This window comes from Ixodes scapularis, unplaced genomic scaffold (genome assembly GCF_016920785.2).
Source record: "Ixodes scapularis isolate PalLabHiFi unplaced genomic scaffold, ASM1692078v2 PGA_scaffold2__306_contigs__length_199485367, whole genome shotgun sequence".
NCBI classification, from domain to species: domain Eukaryota; kingdom Metazoa; phylum Arthropoda; class Arachnida; order Ixodida; family Ixodidae; genus Ixodes; species Ixodes scapularis.
The window spans coordinates 37,827,940-37,847,171 of NW_024609857.1; positions in this window are offsets into that span (position 1 = coordinate 37,827,940).

Genomic DNA, 19,232 nt, shown 5'->3' on the forward strand with positions numbered 1-19,232 from the left:
GTTCTTAAACGAGACGCGAAAATAAAACACTCAAACGAAAGTACGCGCACAAAAAACAACCAAAAAAAGTAAGATAAACGAGGTCAACACCGTATCTGACAATCAAAATCCGAGTTCTAGCTCGAGGCGTGGCGATATGCGAATAAAAGACTCGGTGCATTTCTAAATGTTTCGCTCCACGTCGAAACGGTCCTGTCATAACTGACGGAGCGAACACCTTCGGACTGAATGCATAACGGATGAGCGCGTCTGGAGTTCGCCTTAAGAGCTCCGTGAAATAATCAGAGCCGAGAATAATATCGGAAGATCACGCACAACGACGACCTCGTAATATAAGGAGGCACCTTTCCATCGCCGTAGCCGTTCGTTCCCGCGGCACTGCATCGCGTCATAGGTCAATTTCGGCACACCAGCTTCGTCCTCCCGACCAGGACGGTACCTCAAAAGACTCTACATGGAGAAATTAAGCGTGTGCAGCATTTTGAATCTCTAAGCGCACGACTCATCCTGCATCGCGGCGGTGATGCGTCAGTCATGACGGCACTCCAACTCCAAATTATTGTCGAACACGCGTTCCCCGTAAAAACACAAAAATGAAATCGTCAACGACGACGACATCGATTTGAACAATGGGAGGGATTTCTTTTTTTTCTTGCGTCGCGAGCGCGGACAATGAGACGTCATTTGCTTACATACGCGAAGATGCACTCACCAGAGTCAAACGACGACAACGCTTACGGCCTTGACGAAATGTTTGTAAGCACTACGCCCGGTCCGAGAAAAGGGGAACAGCCTCGAGTGATGTCAAATTCTAAAGATCCTCCTCAGAAGTGCGTTCTTTCAGGGTCTCCGCCGAGCCACTTTTGTAAGACCTGGCGAGCTAGCCATTTTTTTAATGATCGCTCCACGTTGTCCTCCGCTCACTCCTCCGTCATTGTCACGCTCTGTCGAATGAAAGAAGCACGTGTCACGGTTCTGTCATAGGCGTATAAAACATGTAATTTCACAATGTGCTTTTATTTCTTTTTCTTTTTTTTTTTCCTAATTTACACGGAAATCTAAACGTCAGAAACTTGCAGAGACCGCGGTAAAGAAATGTCTGTGGATTTAATTACCATTTCCTATTGAATCAAATAAATCGTCTAACCATTCATTACTTGGTGCTTTGTTTTCCAGTATTAACCTCGTAGTAACATAATAGCCATAGGCATGGGTAATTACATGACTGTCTTTATCGCCACGCAATCGGCTATGGTTCTTATGTCGCGTTTTCAGCCAGAGTGTAGTGAACATGAGAAACCGGAAGATGTCATTCCTTCTGAAGCTGTCAATCACTATAGAGTCACTGAGAACTCAAGAAAGGCCCAAGGTTTGCCTAATCTTCACGTTCCTTGCTTTTGTGACTGGTTCTTCGGTGTCCTTATCATCAAATGCCACAATTTCATTGGCTGCGAAGTGATAATAATATGCACGGAACTAGGGACACCGACAGGGTATTTATGCTCGCCAAGGTTTTTATTTGTACATGACAAAATTCGTTTTCTTTCCGCCCGAAAACCGCCGATCGAGAACTGTCCAGTTTGAATCGCGCTCACTCTCTCCTCCGTGATCACGTGCCGTTTTCTGTGGTTTAGACACAACCACCAAAGATTATCAAAAGCGTGGGTCATCGAAGGCACACACTCAATACTAAAAATAAACACAAATTATGATGCCCATTTTTTTTTATTTCTAAAAACTGCAAATACGCGTATTAAAATAAAAGTAGCAGAGCCACGTGACTACCGGTAACTTTCTCCTCCGCTATATTTCTCCTTCCTCCCCCGTCCAGTTTCGGTTTCAATTTCTAGCAGTTGCGTTTTTTTTTTACTTTATTAAAAATGTACTTGACGCTGTAGCAAAATATTATATTGGATCGTCTTCTGACAACATAATAGATCGCCTGACAAAACGTAAACAATTTTTTTTTCTTTAGGTTGCGGGGACCAGGGTGGGGGCGGGGGGGGGGGGGGGGGGGGGGGGGTTCAGTGTCCATGTAAGCTCTTCGCGACTGCATGTCGCTAAAATAAAAGTACTTGCATTTAGTCTACTGCGAAGCAGTCGGAAACTAATACATCACAGCGATACTCGGACGCGTTCAGCAAGAGGCGAAACGGTGAAGCCTCGCGACCTAGACATTAACATATAGTAAAAGGCACCCGCAACTGAGCTTATTTAAGGGGCACAATACAGACACATAAATGTCTCGCGGGTCATCCTCATCATGTTTAACGTCACCCAGCTCACTTGCACCCGTACATTTGAAAAACGAAGGCGTAAAGGAGCTCGCGTCGCAGAAAAGCCGGCGTCGGTGGCGTGCGTTGTGACGGGAACATCCTGATAGGTCGATAGGATCATGACGTCACAGCTACACGACCTCGCGCGGGAATTTCAAACAACCCACAACGCTCACGTAAAACGTGACGACACTTGTGGAATGAAAGTGATAAAAAAAATTACATGTAATGCACATTAAAGGTCGCCGCATGCCTCAAATGATTGCACTTTAAAAAAATAAAAACAATTAATGTTTTAAAGAATAATGTAAAGAAATTTAAAGGAGAACCGAAATCACGACCCTTCGGATGCGAGTCAGACAGGCTACTGATTAGGTTATGTCCGCCGCGCTTCCTGCTCACTGACAGGAAGAGCATGAGAAGCTAACGAGAAGGTGATGCGACCGGGGCCCGATGACGCTACCGCGTTCCACTCTTAAAGGCGAAGCTTAAGTGTCTTACAAGTTTTTTGTTGCTTAAAATGAAGCCTCCGACGTTACATTGAGAACAGTATGCATGAGCCTGTGAAATATGCCGAGTTTCACCTTAAAGATCTCGCTTATTTCAGAGTAAACGCGTCTCCGGACTCGCCATTGGCCGAACTTCTTCGGTGGGTTGTGGTATTATTGACTCCGGAAGTGCTGCGCGAGAAATTAAACGCGTAAGAATGTTTACAGTGCTGTTACACAACAACTATGACAGCACAAAGCAGTTGAAACAGCTTGCTAAGTGTGAAAGCGTATATCGATATTTTTAGATCCGAATGTATTTTAGGCTTCGTCGTTCACGGACCGACAATAGAATATCTCGTAATAAATATGGACTTTTTCGTAGATAGTTCGCAGGCGCTTTGTGTCGCTATCGGGAGCACGATTTGTCACTTTGAGCACGTACTGAGTACGCGCGCGCGAGGCCCGCAATCCGCAGCTGACGATCTACGAAAAGTCCTTATTGATTCTCCAGAAGCTTAGTGAAAAAGTAAACAAGCACAATGTTTTTTTGTTTTGTTTTTCAGATTGAGATTATTTTTGCATATCGAAGTGACGGATTAGGGCACCCAGCTAACGTTCTTTTTTCACTTTTTTTTATATACTCACGCTCACATGCACGCGTAAATCTGCGGTACGTTCAAAGGAAACGCGCCAGTCCCCGGAGGCGTTGAATTCGCATCGCAACCAGCCTACGCAGAGCTCGGGAAGCGCGCTTAACAGACCTACAAGGTCGCAGCGTCTGCGAGGAACAAAAGACGGCACGCGCGTGCGTGCGTGCGTGCGCGCTCCGCAGAGCCACACGCGTCGCGGTGGCTAACAGCAGCCGCCGCGTTACAAACGACCCATTGTGTCGGAGGAAGCTAACGCGCCGCCGGCCGTCAACACCTCGGCGGTTACCAGCAGCACAGGTCGGCGATCTTCCCGGAACAGCGAACTGGTTCGGGCAGTGCGTGATAGGTCTACAATACCTACGCTCATAACCATCAAATTCAGTAAAAGGGGAAGGAAGTACGAACGGCAAAAAGGGAATAGCAGCACGCCCTATACATTGGGAGTATGCACCGTGCACCGAGAAACTGAGGGAAAGAATTGGAGACGAAAGCGCACGGGGGCGTCAGAACGCCGAACTCTGATTGGAAGGATTAGTGGGTAAAGCTAAAGCTAGCAGATTTTGTCTCCACTGCACTCGTCGAACGGGTTAGAACGCGAGGGCCAAACGCCGAAATCCGGCTTTCCGCGTTGTAATTCGTTCGACGAGTGCAATGGAGGCAAAGGCAGCTTGCTTTAGGTCTATTTAGAGTGGTCTACCTATCAATCATTCCAACTATACTTCGTTTCACCTTATGTGCGAGCGAAGGCAAAGCTGGAAGCGCGAGCACGAAAGCTCCGTGCGTTCAGGCTTTGCTCGAGCGCGCGAGCTGGGGAGAAACGCAAAAAGCGCTGGTCTCGCGCTTCTAGCTTTGGCTTCGCTCGCAGATAAGGTGAAACGAAGTATAGTGCTCGGCGTTCTAAAGTCCCGGCGCGCACTCTCGTCTCCTCGTGCCATTCGATTTCTCGGCGCATAAGTTACAGCACCGTCTCTGAACTCGCTTTTGTAACATCCTGATTTGGTTTGTGGTTAGGTTAGTGATTTTGTGATGCGGCTGCTGAAAAAGCTTAATACTTGCCGGCATGGTTATGAAACCCCCTTATCTTGGTTAGTGATTTTGTGATGTGGCTGCTGATAAATTTGAACACCTGCCGGTATGGTTTCGAAATTCTATTTAATGCGTCCCCCGTTATCGCGGGTATTTACACTTTAGAAACGTGTTTCCGCAAGAAAAGAGACAGCCGGGCATTTCTATAGTGCAGAGGTGAAGTAGCTGTCCGATGACTTCGGCTCTCACGTGATATTAGCCCCGTTCCATTGGCAGATTCATTATTTTGTTCCAGATTAAATCAATAGCCAGTGCGCCAAATACTTCCATGAACATCTTTTTCTCTTCTTCTTTGCTCTTCGAGAGTTTTGAGGTATTCTGCTCGTTTCACATTTCCTGAGGACACTGTCTCAACCAGTTAGATTGTGAACTGAATTACACGTCTCTTTTAATTACGGGGGAAAAGCTTCACGAGGTCCAGGATATCCATGACAGCGTAAACCATCTCAGCTTTCTTTCTTTTGTTTTGCGGTAAACGCCTGAAGGTGCATTCCTATTTGTCTCACTTGAGCAAGATTGCTGATAAAGCTGTCAATGTGACGGTTGGCGAGGCGTCTCGTAATTATAGGAACAGGTTTCGGCCAAGGCTGCCCCAAAACGCCGTTGGGACATCCGTCTTTTCGACTTTCTCTCTCTATCTTTTTTTTATGTGGCCTGAGCTTGATACCTTAATTATTACCGCCGCAATCAAGATGTCGATCTTAACGTAGAGGGATTTCGCGGGAGGTTCAATAACCGAGTCGAGGCTTTCTTAATCATGACGGATACATGGACCTGATTATTTTTCTAGCTTGAAAGGACAATCATGCTTTCAACACAAACAGGACCAGTTATTTTATTTTGTTCCTTTTCGTTACCTTCTTTTTCACATTTTTGTTTCTGCTTGAGGTAGGGTTTGCGTCAAAGTTTGCGCCAATTGGAGTTACTGACAACCCACCGCATTGGTGAGCTTGTGCCCCACGTGAAGACAGTAGGCACACGGTGGCATGGGTCATTTAGGTATAATAATTGCGGTTGTATGGATATTTAGACAGCGTGTGGTGGGTCAGTCATTTCAAAGCTGCGACGAGTCACTCGCTGTAGATGAGAAATTTAGCCAGTGGAGTACAGCCGCTAGCCTGGGGTCTTTAACGTGCATCACGCAGTAGTGATACACGACCGCACGCCGGTACGATGCTCATCCAGATCGAAACGGGCAGGGGTGGGGATTGAAACCAGGATTTCTGGGTTCTGCCGCGCGAGCTTTCGCTCCACGTGCTCCGAGCCGGTGTGTGCTATTGTCGGCGTGCGCGATCGAAAGCGTCGCTGTGGTCGGCCTCCCACGATTGGCCGAATGCTGACTATGACGTCAGCAAATGATTTCTCTTCGACGGAAATGGGAGGAATGGAAGAACCTTAATTTTGGTGGCGTTGGCAGCGTTGGTTTCAGAGCGCAATGATTTCAAGCTTCCACCATGCTCATTACAAACTCCATCGAACTTGTCGTTCGCAAGGTAATGACGTCACGAGAGGGAACCAAACGAGGGCACCACCAAAAAATTCTCGCTGCTAGAGCGTGGGCCTCCCACCCTCGGCCCACGGGCAAGATCCGGCCCGTGAAGGTCTTCCGACCGGCCCGTGGTCACGGCCGTGATCCTTCCAATTTAGCCCGACCCGCGGCCTGCTCCCAGCAAGTCCGCCGCTACCGGAGCAAAAATAAGCTCGCGTAAAAGAAACGGCGCTGCAACGTGCACCAACCGCGTAAAAAAAAAAAAAATACCATAAAAAAACTAGAAAAAAATTGTTATTCTCAGGCGTGTTCTCTCGTTAGTAGCGGCGAGATGTTTTAGTGGCGCCCTCCTATTGTTTCCTCTCGTGACGTCATTACCTTGCGGACAGCAAGTTCGATGTTGTTTGCAATGAGCATGGTGGAAGCTTAAAATCATAGCGCTCTCAAAGCAACGCTGCCAACACCGTCAAAATTAAAGTTCTTAAACTTCTCGTATTTCTGTCGATGGGAAAACCTTTGCTAACGTCATAGTCAGCATTCGGCCAATCCTGGAAGGCCGACCGCAGCGACGCTTTCGAACGCGCACGTCGCCAATATACTTCGTCGGACATTGTCATCGCCAGCATCGCTACTCATAGTCCCCTGTGTGCTAAAATTCTCTCGCGTTTCCATTTATATGATTAGCGTCATGTTTGGTGTCTAGTGCGTATTCTTAGCATTAGTTTAATTCGTCTCTTTAGTCTCCGCCCCGTGTGAACCTGCCAAAGTTCTTATGCGCTTTAATTTGTTCCTGGTGAGATTTCTTGGTCTCAATTATTGTGTAATGTCATAATTAGCTAAATACAGATTTAAAAAAAAATGTAGATTTATTCATCCAGCTTAGATTATTTAAAGTAATTTTACTCTAACTGTTAATTTGTTTATATGCTTATATTGAATTATTTATATAATTTTTTATTTGCTTTATTATTTTCTGACCCTCGAGACAGCGACAGATCTCCGAACCGGCCCCTTAGCAAAACAGTTCGGAGATCCGTGGTATAGGGTGTTTGTAAAAGATTACTTGCCCAGCGTAACTGCGCGTTTCGTTGTTGATGGGAAACGCAAAATGCAGTCAGAGATGAATCGAACTTAGTGAGCGAGAACTCGCTTTGCTCCGAGAGAAAACCCTCAATTTTCGGTGAGACTGAACAATCAATTGACGGCGCCTTCAAACGAGTGCCTATGACAAAACTAGAGGCATCGTAGCATATAGAATAATTGCCAGGTTGAAGCAATATAGCGTATACGGTAAGCGTACTATTTTCACTCCTACCTTACGAGACAAACGCGGAGAAATATATTTTTCTTTATCTTCATAACGAAAGACTCTGCCCAAGTTATCAGCGCGAGTACACGACTTCTTGCACGAGAGCGCCTGCGAAACGACCGCTAGATCGAGCCACACGTTTGCGCGCTATCCTATGCCGAGAGTACCGGTCGGTCGTCAGTCGTTCGTGCGAGCCGCAAACCTCTCGGCATCTAAACAGTTCCAACCTTCGCGGGGGGTCAGTCAGTAGCCCCACCGCCGACAGAGATGCAGAGCCGATCGCGTGGAGGCGTCCGTGCTTGCGCATTTGCGTCCGGCTCCGAGACCGCAAAACCTCGGCGAGTTCCCGGAAGAGAGCAAGCGGCCCAGCACCGGGCCACTCCATCCGGGATAAACGAGGCAAAATATGAAGAACAAAGGAAAGAAGCAGCAAACCAAGACCAAAAGTTTATGTGTGTGTACAAGCGCGCGCGCGCGTGTGTGTGTGTGTGTGTGTGTGTGTGTGTGTGTGTTGGTGTGTGTTGGTGTGTGTTGGTGTGTGTGTGTGTGTGTGTGTGTGTTGGTGTGTGTTGGTGTGTGTTGGTGTGTGTTGGTGTGTGTTGGTGTGTGTGTGTGTTGGTGTGTGTGTGTGTGTGTCTGTGTGTGTGTGTGTGTGTGTGTGTGTGTGTGTGTGTGTGTGTGTGTGTGTGTGTGTGAACGTGAGTGCGCGCTTTCGTTATCCAACTGCCCAGATCTCTGCAGCTGTAGGGTTTCAGGAAGAAGTCGGAAACCAAGAAGGCATACGCGACCTGCGTGTCTCCTCCCCCGTTAGTAGCTCCAAGTACCGCCTTCCGTTTCGGAGGGGCCCGGATCGTAAACGACAAAGCGAAGCTGTATATACAGCCGCTGAGGGAGAACAAGCATCGTATTATTCAGCGACACTTCCGGCTACAGCAACCGCTGACCTCCGACAAACGTATCCACCTAAAGATTACGTGAAGGCTTCCGTAGAATTCACCGAGAGAAAAAAGAAGAAAAAGAAAAACAACGTAGCTCTGGTTCCATCGCGCAGACGCAGGTGTCGTTAAAGAATCGTTAAAGCCTCGTTTAGAGGCTCGTTTATGATACGTACACTTCATCGATGTCAGCAAGCTGCGCATAACGTCGATAGTGCGCTTGGCCAAGAAACATGAGCGGATTTCAATGGCCGAGTCGCCTTGGTGTATACGTTACGCTAGAGTATGTTAAGTGTATCTAACGAAGGGCGCGGCCATCTGAAATAGCTTATTGTGTTTTCTTTTTTTTATGTGTTTTTTCACCATTTTTTTTTTTCATTCGTTTTTGGGCCTCCGTTTCTCAATCATTCAAATGAAGTAGCCTTCTGAAATCGATTTGGTAGGTATACTTATGGTTATCTCCATTGCAGCCACCCATCCATACGCAGGAGGGCGTATTCTCGCTCTGGACCGTTAGGGTAAAAGCTAAATGAATAGGTCATGGTCTAATCCGTGCCTCGGTATTCGTACACAGGTCGTATAAACGAGCTTCGGAGGGATACATGGCAAAATCCCGCAGTGTGAAACTATGATAGGGCACTTAGAACGTGCTGCAGTCAGATATAGTAATAAATGTTCTTAGATCTGTCAGTCGACAAGATCCACGAAAGAGCGTTTTTCGAAAATGGTTCTTCTCTGTTGCCTGCACGCGAGCTGACACGGGCGGATAGCGTTCCTAGCGCCACCAGCAGCAACCCTTCCAAGGGCAACGGAGAAGGACCGTTTTCGAACCACGCTCTCTTTCTGCGTACTTTAGCACAAACTTTGTTTTCAGCATAAAAATCGCAATAGAATCACTTTCCACCGCAGGCATTGTGCATTCAACGTTCCAACGGTTTTGCTGCCTCTGTCCGTAGAGTGGGTTGATAGCGTAGCGAGCGCCACCGAGCGGACGCCCCACGCAAAGGCACCAGGCGTTCCGGGAAACTTGTCAACTGACATTCATCTAGTAACATTGATAGTAATAGTATAAAAACACACAAAAATAGTAGTCGAGCCAAGGCTGTAAACCTTATAAGTGTGTCGGCTGCCGGGGAGAAAACGCCTGATAGAATAAAGTTGTTACGTTTTGATGTTTCTTTGAATCTCCACATGACAAAAGATCGTGCTAAAAAAAAATGCTAAATACAAAATGCTTTAAAAGATGTGGAAATGTCGGCATCAACGTTGGACCACCGACTTCGCTGTTAGTTTATGAAGTGCGTGTGGGTTTGGCTGACCTTGATGTCACCCCCGATCGGCGCCCCTGCGTCTATGGTACTTTTTTTTAACATCTTTTAAAGTTGTCAACATTACGCGCGCTGGAACCGTCTCCCTTCATCGAATATTGTGCGGCAAGGCACAAATGTAACTAAAACGAAAGCGTCGAAGGAAGCAAACCCAATCCTTACGAAACAATGCCTTACTGCGCCGCGTGCAGCCGGCTCTGATTGCGTTCGTGGCGGGCGTCCGCGTGTACAGCGAAGGGCGTAGACGTTTTCGACTGGAATCGCCTATCTCAGCAGGAAGCTTTAAAGGTATTTCACTTTCATAAAAACAAATTAAATAGGCCGTCGCGCCTTCCCTTTCCTTTGAAATTTTCTTCAATCTGGTTTTCGGACGCGAACTGGATTAAAGCGAGGGGGCTGCCGCCCCACCCACAAATACACGAAGTTCACGCACGCGACATTCCTCGGAAAAAGATTGGCGAAAGGTCTGTCGTGCCTCTTGAACGGTCTGAGCAACATTATAACAGACAATTAAAAAAAAATGCAAGGACTGTCCTATTATGTTCACGCCTCTTGTCTCGTGATTGGTTCTTCGATATTCTTATTAGCTAATGCCGCAATCTGATTGGCTGCGGAGCTATAATGAGATGCACGCCACGCCCTGAGATCTCTATACTCAAAAAAAAAAAGTCTGTGCGTCTACTTTCACGCACAACAGTCGGGAGAACCAATCAGCGCAACTTTCGGAGGCAGCTCAGCGAATGACGATGCCAAAACATATGTTTAGACCAAAAATTGCAGACTGAGTTGTTACATTAAGCAATGGAAGCGTGACGTTTTGCATTGCTTAATGTCACAATTCAGACTGCGTTTTTTTTTTGTTTGTTTTTTGTCTAAACATAAGTTTCGGCATCGTCATTCGCTGAGCTGCCTCTGTAAGTTGCGCTGATTGGCTCTCCGACTGTTGTGCGTGAAAGTAGACGCCCAGACTTTTTTTAGAGTGTAAGGCGTCTATTACTGATGTTGGTCTATGTGACCTGAGGCTTGCGAATCACAAGCGAAACAACGTGCACCCTAAAAAAAAAGTCAGTCCGTCTAATTTCCCGCAGAGCACCCTGAGAGCCAATCACTGTGATGTACCCAGGCTTGGTGAACGACGAGTCCGAAAGTTGCGGCATGATACTGAGTATCATGTTTTACATGCTTTGTACGTCATGCTTGGTGTCAAGATTTCGTTTTTGGGACTGAACATATTTTCGGAGTCGTCATCCGTCAGGCCCCCTCGTAGATCGTGATGCACTCTAAAAAAAAGCCCGTGCGTCTGCTTTCCCGCACAACACTCGAAGAGCCAATCACCGCAACTTACGGAGGCAGCTCAGCGAATGACGATGCCACAACATATGTTTAGACGAAAAAACGCACTCTGAGTTGTGACATTAAGCAATGGAAGCGTGACGTTTTGCATTGCTTAATGTCACAATTTAGACTGCGTTTTTTGGTCTAAACATATGTTTAGACCAAAACTGAAGAGCGTTTCTTGCGATTTTAGAAAAAGCTTCGTATAACTAGCAAATTGCAACAATGAGTTTGGGCAACGAGATGATTAAAGCGTCAATAATGTAAGCGTAGCCCATATAGTGTTTCTTGTAGTCGAGGGAGCAGCGTTTGTATCACTTCATTTGCGTGCATGTCAACGTCCACATGTGCAGACCTGTGCGCGCGCGCTCGTTGAGGTCAGTCAACATTTATTGTGTGGATGTACAGAGAGCGGAACGTTAGTCTGCATCAAGGGGCGTCTGATGATTCAACTCTAGATGCAATTTGGCTGCAGTGCAACAAAATTGCTACCCATGGGGTCTTTAACGTATGCCCGTCGCCGTAGCTGATTATACGAACGCAAGCGCCGGTACGATGCTCATCCAGATTCGAGATCGGGCAGGGGCGGGGATGCGTGTTTGTGAACCGGCATTCGTGGTGGCGTCTTTAAAACCATCGTGGGCGACGCTAGTGTTTTGTCCGCTATCGATATGGCTAGCGCAACAAATGAATCCTCTGGCGTAACGTAATTCCAGAGATCGCTCCGCGAAACAAAAGTACCTGTGAGGCGTTGCAGGAAAATTGGTTCTGTGTTGTTGTTTTTTTGTGTTTTTATCTGTTTGACTGCGATGTTAGTCGCGATGCTTATACATCCTATTGCACTGACGAGATTCGCCTGTCATGCTTCTGGTCTACCCGCAACCAGCGTTGTAATTACCGTAGTAAATTTACACCATTGAACTGATACTTAAGAACATCAAGAAGGTAAGAGTATCAGTATACCCCCGTCACTGAGGAATGGTGTCGAATGCAACCCCTTCTTATTAATCTCTTTTTAAATTATATAACGCTGTATAAACTCCGTCTTAGTTGAATGCGAAATACAGAAATTTGGAAAAGCTTGAACGGGCAGCTTTGGCGTGCACTTTGTGGGCAACCAGGGGATCCTACTGTGGCTCTCCACGTTGGGCGCCAAGGTAGGATTTCCCTTGCTGGTTCCTCTCTCGGAGAATAGCACAACGCACTGGTTCAAAAAAACGCAGTCATTTCTTTCATTTGCATCGCGCCTGCGCCGCGATGCAAAAAAAAAAAAATAAATAAAAAAAAGCCTTTGCATATGCGCTGCGTCGGGTTTTAGCAGCGACGGAGCGCCGCTCACGTGGCCAACTACACTTGGCCCTTTCCCGGTAGAAATCAACACGGACGATTTTTCATGTGGCAACCTGGTTCAACGGTTTGGATCCCTAAGTTACACTCACCTTACACAAATGCCCGCGCTCCGTCTTCCAGAAGAGCACCGAGATAGCATCACAGCTATCTTCGGAAAATAGTGAGGCCAGGAAAACGTTTTGACTCAACAATAAAGTCATCCAGTAACACCGAGAATAAGGTTATTACGTTATTGGAACTTGAATATGATAACTAACCACACTCAATATGGCGAATAAATTTAGTTTCTTGGCACTGCACTTCAGATTGTTCGGAGACTCTTCCACGATGACGGGTAACTCCCAATTGGCTGGCGACAAACCACGAGTCCTAAAGTTAGTCTTTTATCGTGGTGCGAACGCAACGGCCGAGCGAGACATTCTCCCCATGTAGTTTTCTGCTTAGAAACCGCGTGTTGCCACTGAGGCGTGCGTTAACCCATATGTGTTTACATATGTAGGGTATAGATAGCACTCGAAGCAAAAAAAACATTGAAAAAAATGCAACGTTTCCAGCGAGAGAGTATATAGACATATCGGTTGTCCGCATTTGAAGCCATTCAAGTAGAAACCAAGAGGAAATAACGCGTCCAGTCGAGTAATAAACATATCGAAACTATCCTCCAGATCGAGGGTGGAGCTAGTCCCAGTTGCTCCAACCGAAACACAAGAATATATTTTTTATCTCTGGCAACGGCAGGGATAGAAGACAGAGAGAAAGAGAGAGAGAGAGAGAGAGAAACATGGAATAAAACTTGCGCAGGTCCGCCTCGAAAGATAAAGTCCGCCATCGAATTCGACAATCCCACGAACCAGGAACAAGACTGTCCCGGAAGCCCGAAAACATGAAATAAAATAAAGACGAGGAGCACTCGCCTTCTCCGCGCTGCTTCCGAAAACCGAGGAGAGGACACCGAAAAAAAAAAGCCGCCTGACGACGACGACCCACAAAAAAAAAAACAAAAAAAAAACAGAAACAGTATATCCAAACGCAAGAAGTAAGCTGCGCGACAAATAAAAAACAACCCATTCCCTTAAAGACCTAACACCAAGCACGCTCTCATACACGCATACAAAATTAATAAAAAAAAAGCCAGCCTAAAACCGATCAATTTCCATAGCGAGATCCGTTTCAGCGGACCCTAGCGGAATAGGGTGATCGGTGTCGCCGATATTTGCTCGTCGTCTTGAGCGGTCCAATTGTGCGAGGGACGGCAGCGCTCGTTAAATGCCGTCGCCGGCCCTTAATTGGATGTTGCGCGCGCCTTGTTTTGTCGTGCCCGACTCCCCTCGGGTCTAACCTGAACACGATTTAGTTTGTGTCTGTTGTCGTTGTTGTATGTATTACCCGTAGCGAAACCAGTTAAACTAATTCTGTAAGGCAAAAAGCGTAAAAGTAAGCGGACGTGCATGTGTAATGATCTTCTTCCGCATCGGATGGAGCGTAATAACTCGACATCAATTAAGCTGTAGTGTAGTTTTAAATGAGGAGGAAAAGGGAGGGAGGGGGGGGGGGCGCTTAATTGGGACAACACGGAAGGTAGTGTCAAAGTGAGAAGACAAGTTCATCTCGGTGTATACCGTAGTGCAGTTTCGTTTCTTCGCACATTCATTTATTAACATGTAGAACTTTGTCCGCCCTTTTAGGGACGAACTAGTATTAGTGCATCGCATCAGTGGCGTGGACAACGCGTTTGGTTTCCGATCAAGAATACTGACGCAAGTTGAACGTTACGCGACGTCAGTTGAACATTAGTCAACCACGTTTTCGAATTTCCATTTGTCACAAACCACGAACCTCTAATAATAGGTCAATTATACCCAAACAAAGAGACATGTTCTGCAATGGTTGTCACAAGGTTTCGAGGGTGTGCTTTCCTCCTGGAGTCTTACCTGCAACGCCTGCCTAGAAATACTGATAAAAATTGGCTGCAGAGCGCGCTTCTTACACCTACCCCGATCCCTGTCAAAAAAAAACAAAAAACTGCTGTCTGCTAGATATTAAGCGTGCGGGTTGGTTCCCTCGTCAGAAAGTCGAGTTTGCTTCGGCGTAGAGAGCTACGTTGGTTGCCGTCCGGGGCAGCGAACAATCGCAAAGTATGTGAGCACCGACGATACGCAGAAACCAGCTTTAGAGCCTGATTTCTGTGCAAACTAAATTGAATGTTTCGCAAAAATACGGGCCGACCTGCGACCAAGTGGGATAAATCTGCAGTCCCGTTGCTCGTATATCATACAAAAGAAAACAAAAAAAGGCACGGCGTTCGTTGCAGACACGATGACAAAATTATTCGTGGACATGCCTCGAGCACCTGCCAAGCATGTTTGCTTCACATACGTGTGCGTTTTGAACATGTCTGCAGACAGTTTATGTGTTAGTAGCAGCATGTGACCGCAGCTTTACAGGAGAAACGATGTTGCCGGATGTTGCCGGAAGCAATATAATCGTAATCGTGATCATTAACGAACCCTTGAGACGGCGCTCCTCCAGTTTGTTACTTTTTATATTATTTTATATACGAATCAAACATTAAGACAATTTAAAGGCGAAGTAGTCAAATGACAACGACCAAGCGGGCAAAACCAGCTCGCGTACAAATTTCAACAACGGAGAAATACGCCGGAAAGCGGCCGAAAGGCCCTTCTGTTTGGGGCTGGCTGTCCACTTCTGAATATTGCCGCGTGCGTGTCGGAGTTGGCGACAGCTAGGCGCGGCTGCCACGCGGAAGGTCAAGGTTCGAACCCCGCTCGGCGTGGTTCTTTTCTTTTAGCAATCACTGTTCGGCTAGAAAGTTCCAGCCCATTCTCTGCTGTCATCGTGTATACAAGAGCAGTGCTAACGAACGTGCTGGTTCGGGGCAGTCACCCATCCGTCTCCGACGCATAAGATGCTGGTTCTGTTTAGTTTGTAGACGCAAGTTCGCCTCGGTAAATGTTTATCTTCAGTTTTACATTAATCTCCTATCCTTGTTTTATTTGTGACAATATGGCCGACACGGCGACAGGTAACTCTGTGTAGCTTGTAGACCTGCGTGCTAAGTCGTATCACAATGTACGAAGTGGTGTTCGCAAGTTACCGGAGCCACCTTGCGTTCGGCTGGTCAATACATTACACGAGGTGAGATACGCACGTATGTCTTTCCTCTTATCGAGGGTCGATGGCGCGCGCCCACTCAGGAAGAGGTGAAGTGACAAAAATAATCGCATAAGTTCTCTAACCAAGTTATTTTTCTTCGCCGCCTCTCCAGTACGTTTCTTTTGTTCGTTTTGTTTCTCATCTAGCTCCTTCGTCTTACATTTCCTCAAAACCAGATAAGACGCGTCCCACATAAACGGCAGTAAACGTGTCAATGTACCAAATTCGGTTTCTCACGCTAATAAATAAACGACACCGCTGTCCGCTTTGCCACCACAGCATAGCGTGATCCTTTAACTCCTCAAACAAACGAACCTATATATGGCTTCGCAGAAGACGCATAATTGGTTTGCACATGCAAATTTTCCCCCATTTCGTTCTTTCACTTGGGTTTTCTCGAATCTAAAAATAGCGACGCTCTTCTTCTTCTTCTTCTGCTTAAATAAATAAAAAAAAAGATTTCTGAGACCTTTTTTTGCATAGCCGTGGCACATCGCACCGACGAGGAATCACCCGAAGCCACACGACGCACACACGCACACAAAGAGGGAATCATTCGGGCTCGCTCACCCTAGGGGGGGGGGGGGGGGGCATTTTTTCAATTAAACAGTACAAAAAATTAATAAAGAACACACCCTGGAACAACGTGACCGCGCGCGGGAAACGGTCTCTTTAATTACGTGGCAAATCCGGCCTCCCGGGATCTGTCGTTCTCTTCCTGGAAGGGCCTCCGGCGACGGCGGAAACGCGGAACGTCCAAACGACGTCCCTCCCATCGACGCGGACGTGGTCGGCATCTCGAATCGAAGGATCGTCCGTGTACGACTCGCCGAAAAGCAGCCATAGAAGACTCGTCTGGCTCCACCTGAATCGGGAAGTATCCGTATAAGAGCGGTTTACTGGAAGGAATTGCTGTTTCACATCAAGTCCGACCGCAGTAAGGTCTAGTATCCAATGGAGCCATTAAAGCAGCGCCAACAGTGCCTCGTCACGACGCTTTTCATCTTTTTTTGCGTTCGCTTTATCACCCGCTCAACCAATCACGCACAGTGAATGCGTCGTGATCCTGCGCTTTGTATCCGAAAGTGATTGGTTAACCGGGGATGGCAGACGATCAAAGACCACGGGCACCATGACGATTCACTTCTCGAGGTTCCTTGATTGGCCCCACTGGATCATAGCGTTGGCTGAGAGCGGACATCATTCTCGTTCGAGCGTATACACGAGAGAAAAAATAGAGCTTTGTCTAGACAAAATGCCATCGACCTATAGTCTATGATGTTTGTCTGCACAAGTTCTTCGTGTCTGCTGCCACGCGGTGCAATTGGAACACGCATCGTTGATCTGCCCGTAATCAGCTTAGCCAGTGTGCGGGGCTATGAAAAAATATTGCGTTGCGAAGGCTATGTACAGTGACCGACAGATTAAGAAAGGCGGGACGTAACGAACCCCGAACATTTTTTTATCGCTCCGGGGTCAGTGAAATTGCGACACTGGCTGATAAGAACACCCGTGAACGATTCACACAAGAAGCGTGAACATAATTGAGAGTTTTAGAATAGCGCACGCTAAAGCTTTGCCTACACAAGAAATAGCGTCGTCGCCACGGCGCACGCGCCGAACGCAAACCACGTTTTGCGCTTTGCGTACGCTATTTTAGCGTACGCTATTTTTCGGAAATTGCGTGCATACGCAAAGCGACCTTGCGCTCCTCCAAGGAGGATTCGAGATCAAAAATTGGCTAAAGCCGAGCACAGTTCAAAAATGGCGGCTCCCAGGGCCATGGCTGCCGCTGTTTTGGTGGCGTCGTGAGCGCGATGTCGGCGGCATCCTCGCGTCTGCAATTTTGAATACGGGACGACATTGTAGTCGGTTCGGAAAACCTAGTAAGGCGGGTAACGATCACCGGCAACTTGCTGCCTGCGACGCGCGAACATTTCTCGTCGAAGGTCAGCCAGTACACGAGACCTCTCTTGCCGAGGCGACGCAACATGGACACGGCCGGTCGACCGCTCGCGTCGCATTTTCATGTTGAAACAAATTTAAAATGTTACTCTGGGCCAAAACCTAGTTTCTTTCTCAAGTTGCAGCATTTTGTGTGTGAAATAAAAATTGTGACTGTATCTTGGTGGCGTTGGAAGCGCGAGATGCTTGGTCTTTTGCGTCGTGGCGGAGAAGCGCTATTCTAAAACTCTCTTCGTGCCCTAAAACAAGAGCTAAATCTAGCGCTAGCGTGCGCTAAAATTGTGTACGTAATTATAAAACCCACGCCCTGCTTTTCTTAAGACACCGGTGTGAGATCCGATAAGGAGTGCACAGATCTTTGCCTTCGAGACTGCGCCACATTGGAGTGCCATGTCCCGCGGTGTCATCTCGGCCCGGCAGAGGTGTCGTTCGACTGACGGCTCAATTTGGCTAGAATCTCAGATTCGGCCAGACCGCTCCAATTTGGCTGAATGCCCATTCCAGTAAGACTAGAACGCGCTCCAATTCGACCTGAAAGTGAGTAGAGTAATTTGACTAAGCTTCTTTTGTTTTCTCTTTGCAGCACAATAAAAAGAAGTTTGTGCGTCTCCTTTGCAACACGGCTGATGGAGAGTCGATCCCATCCGTCCGATGAAAAAGCCGGACGAATGAGGATACTGAAAGTAGGTTTAAACACGGTGTCCCATCGCAGACTTTACCTTATGGGTGTAGACGTAGTTTTACCCCCGTCCTACACCATACTACTGAACACCAACGCAGTGGGCGTTGGAACTTGCTTCCGGGTAATGTACGTGGACAAAAACCGTGCCTAATCGTAGCCTGTTTAGTCCTGTGCAATTGTTCGTAGACCATGTGACTCAAGCCTTCTACATTCCCGACGACCTCTGATAGATTCGTTGCGCGGTAGGACTAATCTCCACCCCAGTACAACGCTGCCGAACCACGCGATCTGGCTTGACGTAACGACGGACGCCTACAAATGAAACCTCTAAAAGGTATAAATGACCCACATTCGCGAAATACAACCATGCCTGTTGCGATTCAACTGACCTGTAATTGTTTCATAGAGTACACCTAAAGGAATTCAAGTGGCACCTCTTCTGTGACTTATACAAGTAAAAACATGCATTAAAAGGAGGTTTAATGTCCAAGTTTGTATTATCAGTCCGGGACCTCAAGCCTCGTTTAATCGGTTGACACGTATGAACCCGGTGTGACCCTCACCAAGCCGGCAGGACGAACGGCCTATCTATCCTCTACCCTAAACTGGCAGTGCGGTGGTAACTATATACACGCTCGTTGCGCCGGTCAATCATCTACCTATCACCACGTGATCAGGGTTCCGTCCATACCCACACGCAGAAAGCGGCGTCAGGCGGTTGAAGTGAGGTGGCTGATTGGCCCGGCGAACGCGTAGCTCCCATCGCATTGTCAGCTTAGGGAGTGCACCTTCCGCGTTTGTCAAAGGAGAGGAAAGGAAACGACAGACCCGGCTGCGCGCGATCGACAGCTCGGGCTTCCGCACTCACCGAACCGCGCGACGAGTTCACGGTCTTGCTGACGAATGCATGTTATCGGTTGGGCAGTGAAACTATACTCCGTTCAACCCTAAGCTGACAGGCTGGTGGAAGCTACGGGCTCCTCGGACCAATCAACAGCGTCCGTTTTATCTCCCGACCCCGCCGTTTGACCGTGGGTGTGGACGGAATCGTGATCACGTGGCAAAATATAGACCTATGACTGGTCCGGCGAGCACGTAGCTCCCACCGTACTGCCAGCTTAAGGGGGAACGGGATATATACGATACAGAAGGGGCGCTTGTC